This window comes from Coregonus clupeaformis, chromosome 30, assembly GCF_020615455.1.
Source record: "Coregonus clupeaformis isolate EN_2021a chromosome 30, ASM2061545v1, whole genome shotgun sequence".
NCBI classification, from domain to species: domain Eukaryota; kingdom Metazoa; phylum Chordata; class Actinopteri; order Salmoniformes; family Salmonidae; genus Coregonus; species Coregonus clupeaformis.
This window is the reverse complement of record NC_059221.1, coordinates 13,804,111-13,822,620: the sequence shown is the minus strand read 5'-3', so window position 1 is coordinate 13,822,620 and position 18,510 is coordinate 13,804,111. Positions and strand designations below refer to the sequence as shown.

Genomic DNA, 18,510 nt, shown 5'->3' with positions numbered 1-18,510 from the left:
AGGCTTCAACTGTCAATTGCTGTTCGTCTGTGTCACCTACGGTTGTCTATGGCTGTCAGTCTGTATTCACACACAGTGTGTGTGTCCACAAACCCTTGCCTGCCAGTCCAAGCAGGACGTCACCTAACCTGTCTGGTTTGTCCCACCTGGAATACAAACATCCATGTTCTGGTCTGCTGCTTGTTCCAGTACCAAGGGGGGCAGGGTTTCAGGTGTCCTTTCAGTGACAATAAAAAACAATTTGGTCGACCACTCAATCACCTCATAAAGGATGCCTGGCCTGTTGACAAATACTAGAATATTCTTAGGACTTCATTTCTACCACCCACTTGTCTTGAATGCACATCTTGTACTACATTCATGTGTGTTTACCCTCAATTACGTCCCTGCTTGTAGGCATATGTGTTCAGCTGTACCTAAAATAGACACTTATCTGATCATGTGAGATAATATGAGCAGGTGTGTTATCAGATGGGAGTCACCGGAAGCTTCCTGAAGCTTGATGGTTAGCAGGTAATGAACCACATCCCTGTATCTGCACTGTTAGCACTGATTGGACGATATAGGACCTAATCTGACCAATGGGAGGATCAGGGCCCAGTTAACCCAGTTAATGTACCATATATGAAAACTGGGATCAGTCTGTGTGCGTGCTTGCGTACGTGTGTGTGTGTTTGTGTGTTAGAGTAGGGAGGCTGTGTGGCCAACTGTTTCCAGATGGGGAAAATGGATGCAAAATGTTGAGGAAAACCCCCACTATTGGTTGCAGACAGCCATTCTTGGTTGATTTAGCTCTGAAAAGGTTTGCGTGCATTCCCATTTTCCTTGAGTGCAACCAAACAAAAGGAGCTTTGTAGCTGGATGGAGGATCGCGGGGTGTGGGTTAGTGGTAGAGTAGAGTGTGGACCGTACTACCATGTTGCTGAAACCAAACCAAACCGCTAGCTGGTGTGCAGAACAGAACATGACGTTCGTTCGGTGTGTGTGCGTGCGTACTGTGTGTGTGTGTGTGTGTGTGTGTGTGTGTGTGTGTGTGTGGAGACAGAGGGGGAAGCTGTCAGAAATGTTTATCTGTAATGACTGTACTTAGACCTATTTTGCTGGTGAAGCTAATGCAGCCAAATATTATCTTAGTTCAGGTCTCCCTCAGGAGAGCCAGAGTGCTGAAATGCATTGTTCATAATCCATGGATGGAGTGGTGGTCGAGCTGGGTGGTTGCTGTTTGTGCCACTCCTATGGTCTTTTTTAGGTCCAAATTTGAGCGTTTGCCTGAGCCTGTCTGGAGTGGGACAGACGGGAGGGACTATATGCATTTTTGGGACTATTCCATTGGTTCCATTGCGCCAGGCAAACTCAATCAAACACAGCATTTCAAAGATGTCAAATACTACTGCTGCTGCCATGATGGTCTGGTTGTGTCTGGTTGGTTGGTAGGGGTCAGTGTCATGTTTCCATCCCTTGCTGTGACTGTGGTGTGGATGGAGAGGAGGAGGAGGAGGAAGTGGAGGAGGAGGAGGAGAAGGAGGAGGAGGAGGAGAGAAGGAGGAGGGGAGAAGGCCCCTACTCTCATTGGCCCTGAATGTGTGTGTGTGTGCGCTCTAGTTTTGTAGGGTTCAGAGGACAGACAGAGGCACAGGAGAAGCAGGAGGATAGGAGAGGAGATCACCAAGAAGGCGTCTGGTAGACATTAAAAACAAGATGCCTTCTAGTGGCTCCACAGGAATCACAGGACAGTGCCAGCAGCAGCTAAATCACATGCAGACAGAGGAGAGACTCCCTCCTCCTTCTCTTCTTCCCTGCTTCCTCTTATTTCACGTCCTAATCTACTTTGTCTCTGATCTCCTGTGCTCCACTTCTTCCGTCTTTTTCCAACCTTTCTTCTTCCTCTCTATTCTCTCCTTGCTCTTCTTCCTCTCTGTCCACTCCCTCTGTTGTATCTCTCTGCCCCAGAGGTGTAATCCAGCTCCAGTCTCTTACCACAGGACAGAACCCTTGGGAATATTTCTCCCACATCTCAAGGGGCACGAGAAGTAAAGTGAACCCAACATGATCCCTAGGTCTCCCTTTCCTCTCCCCACTGCCCCCGAACCTCCTACCCAGACTGTAGGAGTCCAGTTCCAGTGTTTCGTAACAGTAGCTCACTGATGGATGTCCATATGTGTGGCCAGTGGCTACCCTCTCTCCTGTTTTATGATGTTGTCTTTGTCAGGGAGAAACGCTTAAACCCATAACAACAGGAAGCGGAAGTGAACACCGGTAACCATGGCAAAGTGCTCACAGTTGACCTGTAACCATGGCAAAGAGCACACACACACACACACACACACACACACAAACAACTCCATAACCCCAGCAGAACAGACATAGTGATGACATATAGGACATATGTAACTAGTGATATCATTATATATTTCTGCACAACAGCATAATGGTATAGCAATTTATGTTGAAGAGTTACAGTGTGTTACTGTTCTCTTACCAGATTTGTCATGAACATGTAGGCTACAGAGCCATTGAATATGTACGGAGTAGTACAAAGCCACATTACCATGCCACAGTACCAATACACATTTTGTCAACGGTAGTTTGGAGGCTTTGCTGTAAGAGTTTAATAGTAAAATGCTATGCAATGCCTCTGGGCTACAAAGTATTTAAAACATCTGTTGTCTTTCATCTTTAGTGGTCCTCTCTGGTTTTAATATGATAGTTGATCAAATACTATGGTAATAGTCTCAGCCGCCCTGCATTACATTACATGACAACACACCCCTGGATGTTTAGTTCAATGATGAGTCAGAAGAAACAGAACAGATCACAGAAAGACAGCTAGAATAGCCAGTGGATGTAGACATAAAATTATGTCTGTTATGCCGTGATGGAATACATCAGCACACACCTTTTACCTACTTCGAGAATAGTTTGTTCTTCTCTGTGTCACGCCCTGGCTCTGGGGACTCTAATATGTTGAGCCAGGGTGTGTAAAGTCTATGTGTTTTGTTCTAGGTTTCACATTCTAGTATTGTTGTTCTATGTTGGCCAGTGTGGTTCTCAATCAGAGGCAACGTGATTCAGCTGTTGCTTGTTGTCTCTGATTGAGAACCATACTTTAGCAGCCTGTTTCCCCACAGAGTTTGTGGGATCTTGTTTCTAGTCTGTTGTGTTAGACCGTGAACTGTCACGTTTTCGTTTTGTTGTTTTTGATCGTGTCTCTAATAAAGAGTATGTTTGCCTGCAACGCTGCGCCTTGGTCCTCATCTCTGTTCGACGAGCGTGACAGAAGATCCCACCAAGACTGGACCAAGCAGCAAGTCCAGGAGCCAGCGCCTGAGAGATCTCTAGCGGATCTCCTTCGCCTCCTCGACTGGGTCAAGCCATGTGAGGAGGAGAGGGGCTTGACGTGGAGGCAGAAGGGCGAAAGGCTGGCGAGAAGCATGGAGACCTGGTCCACGGGTAGGAGTGAAGCCCATAAATTTTTTTAGGGGGGCTAACGCCGTGGACGACGGGGGCAGCAGGAGGCCGCCAGGTTACGGGAGTCACTGGTCACCAGGGGGAAGGAGGATGTAGAGGCACGGCGAGAGGTACTGGCGTGTGTTGCCAGTCCGGTCCGGCCTGTTCCTGATCCCCACGTAGGGCCAGTGGTGTGTGTTCCCAGTACGGTCCGGCCCATTCCTGCTCCCCGCACCAAGTCAGTGGTGCGCGTCGTCAGCCCGGTCCGGCCCATTCCTGCTCCCCGCACCAAGTCAGTGGTGCGTTTCGTCAGCCCAGCTCAGCCCGTTCCTGCTCCCCGCACCAAGTCAGTGGTGCGCTTCAAGTCAGCCCGGCACGGCCCGTTCCTGCTCCCCCGCACCAAGTCAGTGGTGCGTTCCCCCTCTCCCGTCAGCCCGGCACGGTCCGCGTTCCCTGCTCCCCGCACCAAGTCAGTGGTGCGCTCGTCAGCCCGGTCCGGCCCGCTCCTGCTCCCGCACCAAGTCAGTGGTGCGTTTCGTCCAGCCCGGCTCGGCCCGCTCCTGCTCCCCCACACCAAGCCAGTGGTGTGCGTCGTCAGTCCGGCACGGCCCGTGCCTGTTCCACCGGTGGCTGGTCCGGCACCGGTCAGATGCTTCACGCCGGAGCTAGAGCAATCCGCTCCACCAGTGTGCAGTCCAGCTCCGGCCAGCGGGGCCAGACCGGACCAGGGGTACTTTGGGGGTTGGAGAGGGAGCGGGGATCAGGCCCGAGCCGGATCCGCCGCCTAAGCGGATGCCCACCCGGTCCCTCCCTGTGGTATTTGGTGGGCGCGGTCGGAGTCCGCGCCTTTAGGGGGGGGTACTGTCACGCCCTGGCTCTGGGGACTCTAATATGTTGAGCCAGGGTGTGTAAAGTCTATGTGTTTTGTTCTAGGTTTCACATTCTAGTATTGTTGTTCTATGTTGGCCAGTGTGGTTCTCAATCAGAGGCAACGTGATTCAGCTGTTGCTTGTTGTCTCTGATTGAGAACCATACTTTAACAGCCTGTTTCCCCACAGAGTTTGTGGGATCTTGTTTCTAGTCTGTTGTGTTAGACCGTGAACTGTCACGTTTTCGTTTTGTTGTTTTTGATCGTGTCTCTAATAAAGAGTATGTTTGCCTGCAACGCTGCGCCTTGGTCCTCATCTCTGTTCGACGTGCGTGACAGAAAATCCCACCAAGACTGGACCAAGCAGCAAGTCCAGGAGCCAGCGCCTGAGAGATCTCTAGCGGATCTCCTTCGCCTCCTCGACTGGGTCAAGCCATGTGAGGAGGAGAGGGGCTTGACGTGGAGGCAGAAGGGCGAAAGGCTGGCGAGAAGCATGGAGACCTGGTCCACGGGTAGGAGTGAAGCCCATAAATTTTTTAGGGGGTGGGCTAACGCCGTGGACGACGGGGCAGCAGGAGGCCGCCAGGTTACGGGAGTCACTGGTCACCAGGGGGAAGGAGGATGTAGAGGCACGGCGAGAGGTACTGGCGTGTGTTGCCAGTCCGGTCCGGCCTGTTCCTGATCCCCACGTAGGGCCAGTGGTGTGTGTTCCCAGTACGGTCCGGCCCATTCCTGCTCCCCGCACCAAGTCAGTGGTGCGCGTCGTCAGCCCGGTCCGGCCCATTCCTGCTCCCCGCACCAAGTCAGTGGTGCGTTTCGTCAGCCCAGCTCAGCCCGTTCCTGCTCCCCGCACCAAGTCAGTGGTGCGCTTCGTCAGCCCGGCACGGCCCGTTCCTGCTCCCCGCTCCAAGTCAGTGGTGCGCGTCGTCAGCCCGGTCCGGCCCATTCCTGCTCCCCGCACCAAGTCAGTGGTGCGTTTCGTCAGCCCAGCTCGGCCCGTTCCTGCTCCCCGCACCAAGTCAGTGGTGCGCTCGTCAGCCCGGCACGGCCCGTTCCTGCTCCCCGCACCAAGTCAGTGGTGCGCCCGTCAGCCCGGTCCGGCCCGGCTCCTGCTCCCCGCACCAAGTCAGTGGTGCGTTTGCGTCAGCCCGGCTCGGCCCGCTCCTGCTCCCCACACCAAGCCAGTGGTGTACGTCGTCAGTCCGCACGGCCCGTGCCTGTTCCACCGTGGCTGGTCCGCACCGGTCAGATGCTTCACGCCGGAGCTAGAGCAATCCGCTCCACCAGTGTGCAGTCCAGCTCCGGCCAGCGGGGCCAGACCGGACCAGGGGGTACTTTGGGGGTTGGAGAGGGAGCGGGGATCAGGCCCGAGCCGGATCCGCCGCCTAGCCGGAGTGCCCACCCGGTCCCTCCTGTGGTATTGGGTGGGCGCGGTCGGAGTCCGCGCCTTTAGGGGGGTACTGTCACGCCCTGGCTCTGGGGACTCTAATATGTTGAGCCAGGGTGTGTAAAGTCTATGTGTTTTGTTCTAGGTTTCACATTCTAGTATTGTTGTTCTATGTTGGCCAGTGTGGTTCTCAATCAGAGGCAACGTGATTCAGCTGTTGCTTGTTGTCTCTGATTGAGAACCATACTTTAGCAGCCTGTTTCCCCACAGAGTTTGTGGGATCTTGTTTCTAGTCTGTTGTGTTAGACCGTGAACTGTCACGTTTTCGTTTTGTTGTTTTTGATCGTATCTCTAATAAAGAGTATGTTTGCCTGCAACGCTGCGCCTTGGTCCTCATCTCTGTTCGACGATCGTGACACTCTGAGTCATCTCTCATGACAGACTTAGCTAGCTAGCGCACGCAAGGTTTGGTTCTGTGTTACGAGATTACTCTACGAGAGGCCACACAAGGCCATGCACGGTCACCCCTCTTCTGAGGACAAAGTGAAAGTGAAACATTAATTTGCTGTATTCCCTGACAGTATAGTGTATACACAGAAAAAAGTTATCGTTATAGCCAAGTTATCGTTACTCATTGTGTATTTATTATTACATTATATTACTTTTCTATTATTTCTTTATTTTCTTTCTCTCTGCATTGGGAAGGGCCTGTAAGTAAGTATTTCACTGTTAGAATACACCTGTTGTTTACAAAGCATGTGACGAATAACATTTGATTTGATTTTAACTGGAATAGACATGTCTACGGTATACTAGTAGTTTGATTTATGGTGTCCTGTACCATTGGGTCGTCTTTAGAGAGAGACTGGGGGAATGTAATGTGCAGTAAGTAGTGTTCTGTGATGGGGTGCGTCCCAAATGGCACCCTATTCCTTTTACAGTGCACTATTACCCATTGGGCTCTGGTCAAAAGTAGTGCACTGTATATGGATTAGGGTGCTATTTGGAAATACACATGGCAGGGGGAATGTTTGGTAAGCACTGTTCAGGTTTCCCAAGGGAAACCCTAAAAGGGAAATTATCATCAGCTAACTATACCACCAATACCCTGGGGCCTGGGATCGTGGCCCTGGGGCTGCACTGCAGGACACAGCTGTAACTGTACTGTATGTAAGAATATGAATATGTATATATGAAAAGTGTGTACAGTGGGGAAAAAAGTATTTAGTCAGCCACCAATTGTGCAAATTCTCCCACTTAAAAAGATGAGAGAGGCCTGTAATTTTCATCATAGGTACACGTCAACTATGACAGACAAATTTTGATTTTTTTTCTCCAGAAAATCACATTGTAGGATTTTTAATGAATTTATTTGCAAATTATGGTGGAAAATATGTATTTGGTCACCTACAAACAAGCAAGATTTCTGGCTCTCACAGACCTGTAACTTCTTCTTTAAGAGGCTCCTCTGTCCTCCACTCGTTACCTGTATTAATGGCACCTGTTTGAACTTGTTATCAGTATAAAAGACACCTGTCCACAACCTCAAACAGTCACACTCCAAACTCCACTATGGCCAAGACCAAAGAGCTGTCAAAGGACACCAGAAACAAAATTGTAGACCTGCACCAGGCTGGGAAGACTGAATCTGCAATAGGTAAGCAGCTTGAAGAAATCAACTGTGGGAGCAATTATTAGGAAATGGAAGACATACAAGACCACTGATAATCTCCCTCGATCTGGGGCTCCACGCAAGATCTCACCCCGTGGGGTCAAAATGATCACAAGAACGGTGAGCAAAAATCCCAGAACCACACGGGGGGGACCTAGTGAATGACCTGCAGAGAGCTGGGACCAAAGTAACAAAGCCTACCATCAGTAACACACTACGCCGCCAGGGACTCAAATCCTGCAGTGCCAGACGTGTCCCCCTGCTTAAGCCAGTACATGTCCAGGCCCGTCTGAAGTTTGCTAGAGTGCATTTGGATGATCCAGAAGTGGATTGGGAGAATGTCATATGGTCAGATGAAACCAAAATATAACTTTTTGGTAAAAACTCAACTCGTCGTGTTTGGAGGACAAAGAATGCTGAGTTGCATCCAAAGAACACCATACCTACTGTGAAGCATGGGGGTGGAAACATTATGCTTTGGGGCTGTTTTTCTGCAAAGGGACCAGGACGACTGATCCGTGTAAAGGAAAGAATGAATGGGGCCATGTATCGTGAGATTTTGAGTGAAAACCTCCTTCCATCAGCAAGGGCATTGAAGATGAAACGTGGCTGGGTCTTTCAGCATGACTATGATCCCAAACACACCGCCCGGGCAACGAAGGAGTGGCTTCGTAAGAAGCATTTCAAGGTCCTGGAGTGGCCTAGCCAGTCTCCAGATCTCAACCCCATAGAAAATCTTTGGAGGGAGTTGAAAGTCCGTGTTGCCCAGCGACAGCCCCAAAACATCACTGCTCTAGAGGAGATCTGCATGGAGGAATGGGCCAAAATACCAGCAACAGTATGTGAAAACCTTGTGAAGACTTACAGAAAACGTTTGACCTGTGTCATTGCCAACAAAGGGTATATAACAAAGTATTGAGAAACTTTTATTATTGACCAAATACTTATTTTCCACCATAATTTGCAAATAAATTCATTAAAAATCCTACAATGTGATTTTCTGGATTTTTTTTCCTCATTTTGTCTGTCATAGTTGACGTGTACCTATGATGAAAATTACAGGCCTCTCTCATCTTTTTAAGTGGGAGAACTTGCACAATTGGTGGCTGACTAAATACTTTATTTCCCCACTGTAAATAGTATTTTTGTTGTCTCTTGGTATCTTTCCTATATCTAACACTTATTTTTTTGTTATGCTTTTTTATTTTTTTGAATGTAATATCTTATGTTGTTCTTTTCTATTACTGTTCTGTACTTTGTCAAATCTTTGTACATTTTATGTGGACCCCAGGAAGAGTAGCTGCTGCGTGTGCAGTAGTTAATGGGGATCCTAATCAACTAAACACAGAGGGTTAACCCTAGAACCTCTAGACTAGAGAACCATAATCTGGATGTGTGTGTGTGTATGTTGGTTAGGAGTGGGTAGCTGGGTATGTGATTTGCAAAGGTGGATCACAGACTTAACCTAAAAATGTAACCTAAAAACAGCATTTGGCCCACTCAGTAAATAAAGCAGACAATAAGGTGTGATATTGTCAGAAGAAGGTGGTTGGGTTGTCTGGGGAATGCAGTAGAAAAGACATACAGGTCACCGCTCCAGAGCTCCAGAGCACGGCTGATGCTGCAGGACAGACAGACAGACAGTCTTAGACAGACAGACAGACAGTCTTAGACAGACAGACAGACAGACAGTCTTAGACAGACAGACAGACAGACACTTAGACAGACAGACAGACAGACAGTCTTAGACAGACAGACAGACAGTCTTAGACAGACAGACAGACAGACACTTAGACAGACATACAGACAGACAGTCTTAGACAGACAGACAGACAGTCTTAGACAGACAGACAGACAGACACTTAGACAGACATACAGACAGACAGTCTTAGACAGACAGACAGTCTTAGACAGACAGACAGACAGTCTTAGATAAGTCCACCCACTCATTTAAGCAGACACACACATGTACAGTAAGTGACCTACAGTAATGCAAAGTGACCGGCAATTAAAGAAAAAATATGAACTATTTCAGCTGATTGAATTACAATAAGATTTTTTTCCCCTCGACATAAACTTAATCAGACTGTAGTCTACCACAGCAGTATTTGGAACAAACACATTTCTAATGGCAGAGAATGGAGGAAATACACCTAGCTATTTCGACAAATTTCACTTTTCAAACATTTTACACAGTTTGTAGTAAAAGTGGTGGGTAACGTAAACAACTTAAGGGCTGCCTAGGTCTAACATTTATTACCTGTGCTTCACACTTCATGTGTGGCCAACGTTATGCGGCTGAATGTTTGAACAGTGTTGAGCTAATGCTAACTCCTTAATTGAGATGTTTTAGTTCAGACTTAAGCCCTCGCCACATTCATCAGACTCACACACAGCTGGGATGTATGTACGCTACACAGTCAGGTTACACATACCCACAGAGGGGGAGTGTGTGAGTGTGTGTTCAAGACACAGACAGAGATGGAAAGATCTGTGTGGATATCAACCTTTGATCCAGGCAGGGTCAGGGAATAAGGGGGAAGTCTGACTGTTGATAGTTTCCAGGTCCAAACAGCAAGTTCCATGGAAAAAAGCAGCATGATTGAGAGGTGGGAGGTGGATGGATACTGCCAGGGAGGGATATATTGGGTGATCTGATTGTAATGTGGTGGTGTGTATGTTCTGGCTGTAGGTTATGTATGCTCTGATCTGTACAGTGAGGGAGAGCAGAGGGAGGCACGGGATGACTCAGGACACACATGCTCCTCCCCCCAGACACATAGACACGCACTCCATCTGCAGGTGGGTCTGTGTGCTCTCTGTGTGTGTGTTCTGTGTGCTCTCAGTGTGTGTGTGTGTGAGAGAGAGAGAGTGTACTGCTGTGTTCCTGTTTCTGCTCCATGCTCTGTTCCCTTCTCTCTGGAGCCACTCCATACTGCAGCGGTGATGTAGAGGAAACTCACACACAGCGGTTAGGGACAGGACAGGCAGACAGGCCGGTAAACAGGGCAGCACCCTACAGACGACAGAGCCAGGCTGCAACCGTGCAGCCACGTATGGGCCCCTTACACACACGCATGCATGCACGCGCACGCACACACACACACACACACACACACACACAGGCCAGAACACAGAAATAACCTCCCCCTGAGACACTCAGACTGGAGACTACTGCCTAGTGCCAGTTTGCCCAGGGCCGGACTAACACATTTCGGGCCCCTACTTTCCTGCAATTCTACACATTTTGCCATAGGGCAGAGAGAAAAATGTGCTTCTCATCTCATGCTATTCTTCACATTTTGCCATGGGGCTAAGAAAAAATGCAGGGGCACATGCCCTGCATGCCTGTTCAGTAATCCGGCCCTGAGTTCGCCTTAATTGGTGCGGGAGAAGAGAAAGAGAGAGAGAGACAGAGAGCGAGAGAGGGGAAGAGAGAGAGGGGGGAGATGGAGAGAGGGAGAGAGACGGAAGGGGGGAGATAGGGTAGTGAGAGAAACTGGGATAGAGGGAGAGGGAGACAGAAATAGATGTAGAGGGAGAGGGGGTGGGAGCAGGGAGAGAGTTAAGTGAAGAGAGAGAATACAATTTGAAATCTATGAATAATAAGTCACACATTTCTTGGATGGTATTCAACAGGGGAATGAGTGGGAAACAGAGAGTGATGTGTGAGAACGAGAGAGAGAGAGATAGAGAGAGACTGTAATGTGTGTGGGTGGGGGGGGGGGGGAGGGGACATGATCTGAATAACCAACCACATTTTGCTTGATTTCACGTCTCTCCAGTAGGGTATAATATTTTCCCTGTATTTTACAAATGTTCCATCACTTTTCTCCAAAACCGGATATTTCCTGCCAAAACCGGAAGTGTCATTCAAAAGCATTATTTGATCAGCATGAAAATTCAAACCTGTTGCTACCTAAGCCTGATGAGCCATATATTAAATACATTTTATGAGCCCTACATTAACAACATTTAATGAGCCCAAGCCCAAAAAAGCCCAAATGATTGTGCCGTTATCCAATACATATATGATATAGGCTACTGTACATTACGCACGACAGAAAAACATAAAAGCCCATAGATGTAGCTAGCTATGTATATGCTCTCTTGGGTAAATAAATGAAACAAGCTCCATTAGGCTAATCTTTTTGAGAATGAACTGTATTACTGTACTGTATTGTATTATACTGTATTATATGGACTGGATTACGCACATCATTCAAACCATGATAAAGTAGGGAGATTTTGGTGTAGCACATACGGCCTACAAAGTATAGTATAGGCTAGCAAATTTGATTTTAATTTTGAAATATAATAGGGCCTATTTGTATAATTAGTAGGCTGGCGCATATATACCTTTCATAATATTTGCCCTAATGTTATTAGCCTACCTCCTCTTTCTCTCTCTATTGTTGCTTCATTCCTTCCTCGCTTTCAACAGTTCAATGAAATAAGTTTCATTGTCCTTATTGTTATCATTCTAATGACATCCTTGAATAATATAGGACTAGAATTAGATGCAGAAGGCTTTCACTTCTCTTCACGCAGTTTGAATGGTTATGGGTCTGAATAAATAACTGCTATAGCCTACCGCCAGTGTCATTCGCTCTTCTTTCAAACTACCCGTGAGTTTTATTGCCTGCTATATTTAACATTCAGCAAAAAAGAGCTTGCTTCACTCTTCAAATAGTCTATTGGTATAAGAAATGCAAAAAAATGGTCCAGCAAGCTATTCTAGTCTAGCTTTTCCTGCATGGGACTCCAAGCTACGGAGCGTTTTTTAAGGAGGCCAGCAGAGCACAGGTGCTTGCGTATTGCGCAAGAGCCAGAGGCTATAAGTTTGAAGCTTATTATGCATAACCCACCATTAACTAGCTAAATATAAGGCTATTACTGAATTGAATGATTTACGTGAAAGAGGTAGGCTAGTACATCTATATACAGTGCATTTGGAAAGTATTCAGACCCCTTGACTTTTCCCACATTTTGTTACGTTACAGCCTTAGTCTAAAATGGATTAAATAAAATGTTTTCCTCATCAATCTACACACAATACCCCATAATGACAAAGCGAAAACAGGTTTTTAGAAATGTTTGCTAATGTATAAAAAAAAAAAAATGTACATAATTATTCAGACACTTTGCTATGAGACTCGAAATTGAGCTCAGGTGCATCCTGTTTCCATTGATCATCCTTGAGATGTTTCTACAACTTGATTGGAGTCCACCTGTGGTAAATTCAATTGATTGGACATGATTTGGAAAGGCACACACCTGTCTATATAAGGTCCCACAGTTGAGAGTGCATGTCAGAACAAAAACCAAGCCATGAGGTCGAACGAATTGTCCATAGAGCTCCGAGACAGGATCCTTGATGAAAATCTGCTCCAGAGAACTCAGGACCTCAGGCAGGGGTGAAGGTTCACCTTCCAACAAGACAACGACCCTAAGCACACAGCCAAGACACCGCAGGAGTGGCTTCGGGACAAGTCTCTGAATGTTCTTGAGTGGCCCAGCCAGAGCCAGGACTTGAACCCGATCGAACATCTCTGGAGAGACCTGAAAATAGCTGTGCAGCAACGCTCCCCATCCAACCTGACAGAGCTTAAGAGGATCTGCAGAGAAGAATGGGAGGAACTCCCCAAATACAGGTGTGCCAAGCTTGTAGCGTCATACCCAAGAAGACTCGAGGCTGTAATCGCTGCCAAAGGTGCTTCAACAAAGTACTGAGAAAAGGGTCTGAATACTTATGTAAATGTGATATTTCATTTTGTATTTTGTATTTTCTGCAAAAGAAAATTCAAACCTTTTTATGCTTTGTCATTATGGGGTATTGTGTGTAGATTGATGAGGGGGAAAAAAACAATTTAATCCATTTTAGAATAAGGCTGTAACGTAACAATTTGGAAAAAGTCAAGGGGTCTGAATACTTTCCGAATGCACTGTATAGGGCTATACTGTCTAGAACAGGATTATCTATTTTGGATGCAATTTGAATGGAGTTGAGAGAAAGACTCCGTGCACTGATTTAAAGCAACGATATAATCGAGTGATAGGTTGTTTCAAAACCCTGCAGCTGCAATAAAAAATTTACAAATCTTTACAATTAAAAAACAAGGTGACCCCGAAAGCAAGATGGAGATAGGTTAAATTAGATGTGCATTCTGTCTTTAAATTAGGCTACTGTAGTATAGGCTATGCTGCAGCAAATGTAGGCCTTCCTGTCACAAGAAAAAAAAGTTACCATGATGAGATAGATGATAGGTCTACATCAAATCAAATCAAATTTTATTTGTCACATGCGCTGAATACAACAGGTGTAGACCTTACAGTGAAATGCTTACTTACAAGCCCTTAACCAACAATGCAGTTTTAAGAAAGAATGCCAAAACAAATCACAAAAAAAATACAATATAAAATAATACGAAATAAAAGTAACAAATAATTAAAGAGCAGCAGTAAAATTAACAATAGCGAGGCTATATACAGGGGGTACCAGTACCAAGTCAATGTGCGGGGGCACCGGTTAGTCGAGGTAATTGAGGTAATATGTACATGTAGGTAGATTTATTAAAGTGACTATGCATAGATAATAAACAGAGAGTAGCAGCAGCGTAAAAGGGGGTGGGGGGGCAATGCAAATAGTCTGGGTAGCCATTTGATTAGATGTTCAAGAGTCTTATGGCTTGGGGGTAGAAGCTGTTTAGAAGCCTCTTGGACCTAGACTTGGCAATTCCGGTACCGCTTACCGTGCGGTTGCAGAGAGAACAGTCTATGCATTGTGAACTGCACTGCATACTGAGATGGGCTGTCTGTCCCCACCCTGAGCGTTGATTCATCATGCAGAGGCCGTAGAGAACCCAGATTTGGACACTGCATATAATGTAACAGTTGTATTTCATGCCATGCTGTTCATATAAATAATGTATTATAATTTACCCGTTTCTCACTGTTATTTATCCTGGGAAAAAGGAGTGGTTTTGGGCGGTAAATCCCGGTAAATCTCGGTAACAGTGTTCCCGCCATTCAACCCTACTCTCCAGCGATTAGTGAGCATCCTCATATGCATGTATGCCTTTGCCTATGTGAGGTTGCAATTTGTATAGATGTAGAATCTTAATTTGATCACTCTTTTGTTGCTGAGAATTTTCCTGCACATCTGGAAATGCAAACCTGTAGTGTATTCAAGGTTTAAAAAGGCATCTAAAGTTTGTAATTTTCACTTTAAAATGTCAGATTTGATTTTCCCTAACGAAAAATGTATCAACCCCTACAAAAAATGTCCATCAATTATAATCCACATAATAATTCACATTTCCTGTTGCTGCAGGATTATTTTCGTGCTGTAGCAAACTGGCTCAAATGAAGATCCTACAGCTGTACATGTTAGAAACATGCAACATACAGACATGAAACATACAGAGCACCGCTTGACATTTCTCTGCAGTCACGTTTGTCTGAATGAGAGACATAGGGAGAGAAAAGAGAGTAGAGAGAGAGAGAGAGTGTGTATCTGCCTGTACACCTGTATCACTGAGTCAATACCTTCTAACTGGAATCTACGTCCACAGACGGAAATGTTGCCTTCTCCCTCTCAGACTCAGCTCCTATAGAAAATACAGACAACCAGACATTCCTTCTGAGCATTCATGAGGGCTGTAGGGGTGTATTCCCGTATGCACAATATATACAGTATTTAGCTGTATATTCCAGCATGTGCATGTATAGATATTCCCATTTTCCATCACCATGCACGGGGTGCTGGGCCGGCTTCTTCTCGACATCTGTGTTTATGCTTGACGATGTGTGTGAGGATTAATCATGTTTAGTGTGTGTGTATTGGGGGGTGGATGTGGAGTGATATAGAGGGAGAGAGGAGGAGTGAGAGAGGGGTAGAGGAAGGTCAAGAGAGAGAGAGGGAGGGAAGAGGAAAGGAGAGAGAAGATGTATGAGTGTTCACCACACATCCCCCTCCTTTCCGTCCCTCACCATTCCCTTTTTTTATCCCTCTTTTTCCTGGAAACACACGGCCCAGTGGTGGAGAACAAGTTCTCCATACTTCCACTGACATTCACGACTCTTCACACACAGCTCTCAGGCCAAAGTCAATGTTCACCAGGTCCAGAAGTCTGTTTCACTGTCTAGAGAAAGATAAACTAAACTGTGATCTGGTGAGGCTACATGGAGGCTGCCTCATTGCCCTGGTCTAAACTCCCCCTTCTGGTCAACCGGTAGAAGTACAATGCAGCCAATGCTGAGGTAAATGAATGGCAATAGTTGGGCGATACTCTTTTCAACGCATTCGCTTTTCAGATGAATCTCGTTGCAGAGACAGAGACAAAGGCACAAACACAGAAAGACAGAGATGATTAGAAAGAGAGGGAGAGAGGCAGTCTGTGATCCCACAGTGTTTGTAGATTGGGTGGTTGGCCAGGGCTTTGTGTAACCTGGCTGAGAGCTGATTTGTACTGAGAGATATGTACTGTAGTTGTAGCTGTGAGATGATGTGTGTACTTTACTGTGGCTGTAGCTGGAGGGGTCTCTTCTTTTACATGTGATCTGCTTTGATGTTGTCTGCTGATGGTTTGATGTTCACACAGACACATTGCAGAGAGAGAGAGAGAGAGAGAGAGAGAGAGAGAGAGAGAGAGAGAGAGAGAGAGAGAGAGAGAGAGAGAGAGAGAGAGAGAGAGAGAGAGAGAGAGAGAGAGAGAGAGAGAGAGAGAGAGAGAGAGAGAGAGAGAGAGAGAGAGAGAGAGAGAGAGAGAGAGAGAGAGAGAGAGAGAGAGAGAGAGAGAGAGAGAGAGAGAGATGTGTGAGGCATCAGAGTAATGCCTGTTGAAGCAGATAGGGATAGGATGTTGGAACCATGCCAACACAGAGAAGATCATAGAGGAAATACAAAAGATGAGAGGAGAGACCTGGGAACTCCTGTTGTTTGATGACTGGTCTGGGGTATTCTATGACAAGGGTTGTTGTGTGTCAGTCGGTACCCAGGCTTCTCTGGTTTCCCTGGTTTCCCCCCGATTCCCTGGGAGAGGAACCTGAGTTGGTGCTGTGACGCTGCTGAGACTGGTATCCAAAACATACTGAGAGTAGGATGGCATTGGGATGAGCTCATACTAGATCTGATAAGTCATGAGAGCACAGAGTAGAGATGGTCTGGTATATGTTGTCCTAAAAGTACGAATCTCGGAGCATCGTTGCACCATTAGGTGCTAAAACTCGATGTACCCAGTTGCGGCCCACTTTTTGGAAGTGAACCACTCGATTTCGTCCCTACATTATATCGGCATCGAACACGTCACCCTCCCTAGGAGAGGGGGTGAACTCAACAATGTATTGTTAAAATGAGAGACTGCCTGGATCTTTAATTTAAAGATCCTTGCTCCCTTCGGTAGATTTATACTTTGATTTGAAGCCATTCTTGTGATTATTGTGATTTTGCTATTCATTGTAAATGTTTGTAGGCCTACGTAGCCAAATTGTATCTATGATCGTATGCTATCCATTTATGTTTTTTTATATGTTCTGTTTATATCTGTAAAATAACCAATGATATCAAGCCACACCTGGCCATGATTACAGACACCTGTGTGTGTCCTTTGACACTATATAAACTAGTGACCCGCAGTGTTTTTCATTATACCCTGATGAAGACAGCTTGTCTGTCGAAATGTTGGTTAGGTTATTAGGTTATTGCATCTGAGCTCCTAGAGTGTGCGGCTCTCCTTTTCTTTTTCAAGTGTTCTACTCCGCTAGCCAGCACCTCGCCTAAACAGGTGTGCGTTTCTTTCGCCTCCGGATCAACAAGTGTGACAGTGAGTCAGCCGCCTTTGGCGTCGTACAGTATTCCCTGTCACCAAATACCAAGTCATAATGCTGTTATACACTACCGGTCAAAAGTTTTAGAACACCTACTCATTCAATGGTTTTTCTTTATTTTTTACTATTTTCTACATTCTAGAATAATAGTGAATACATCAAAATTATGAAATAACATATATGGAATCATGTAGTAACCAAAAAAGAGAGTTAAACAAATCAAAATATACTTTATATTTGAGATTCTTCAAATAGCCACCCTTTGCCTTGATGACAGCTTTGCACATTCTTGGCATTCTCTTAACCAGCTTCACCTGGAATGGTTTTCCAGCAGTCTTGAAGGAGTTCCCACATATGCTGAGCACTTGTTGGCTGCTTTTCCTTCACTCTGCGGTCCGACTCATCCCAAACCATCTCAATTTGGTTGAGGTCGGGGGATTGTGGAGGCCAGGTCATCTGATGCAGCACTCCATCACTCTCCTTTTTGGTCAAATAGCCCTTACACAGCCTGGAGGTGTGTTGGGTCATTGTCCTGTTGAAAAACAAATGATGGGATGGCGTATCGGTGCAGAATGCTGTGGTAGCCATGCTGGTTAAGTGTGCCTTAAATTCTAAATAAATCACAGACAGTGTCACCAGCAAAGCACCCCCACACCATAACACCTCCTCCTCCATGCTTTACGGTGGGAAATACACATGCGGAGATCATCCGTTCACCGACACAGCGGTTGGAACCAAATATCTCAAATTTGGACTCCAGACCAAAGGACACATTTCCACCGGTCTAATGTCCATTGCTCGTGTTTCTTGGCCCAAGCAAGTCTCTTCTTCTTATTGGTCTCCTTTAGTAGTGGTTTCTTTGCAGCAATTTGACCATGGCCTGATTCACACAGTCTCCTCTGAACAGTTGATGTTGAGATGTGTCTGTTACTTGAACTCTGTGAAGCATTTATTTGGGCTGCAATGTCTGAGGCTGGTAACTCTAATGAACTTATCCTCTGCAGCAGAGGTAACTCTGGGCCTTTCATTCCTGTGGAGGTCCTCATGAGAGCCAGATTCATCAAAGCTCTTGAAGGTTTTTGCGACTGCACTTGAAGAAACGTTCAAAGTTCTTGACATTTTCCGGATTGACTGACCTTCATGTCTTAAAGTAATGATGGACTGTCGTTTCTCTATGCTTATTTGAGCTGTTCTTGCCATAATATGGACTTGGTCTTTTACCAAATAGGGCTATCTTCTGTATACCCACCCTAACTTGTCACAACACTACTGATTGGCTGAAACGCATTAAGAAGGAAAGAAATTCCA

At 46.2% G+C, this 18,510-nt stretch overlaps 1 protein-coding gene across 2 annotated transcripts in view; it reads left to right on the top strand.

Annotated features, from left to right (window-relative positions):
• Nucleotides 1-18,510, top strand: part of LOC121545865 (rho guanine nucleotide exchange factor 25) — a 125,712-nt gene that overhangs the window by 35,150 nt on the left and 72,052 nt on the right. The gene's annotated exons all lie outside the window — the stretch shown is intronic.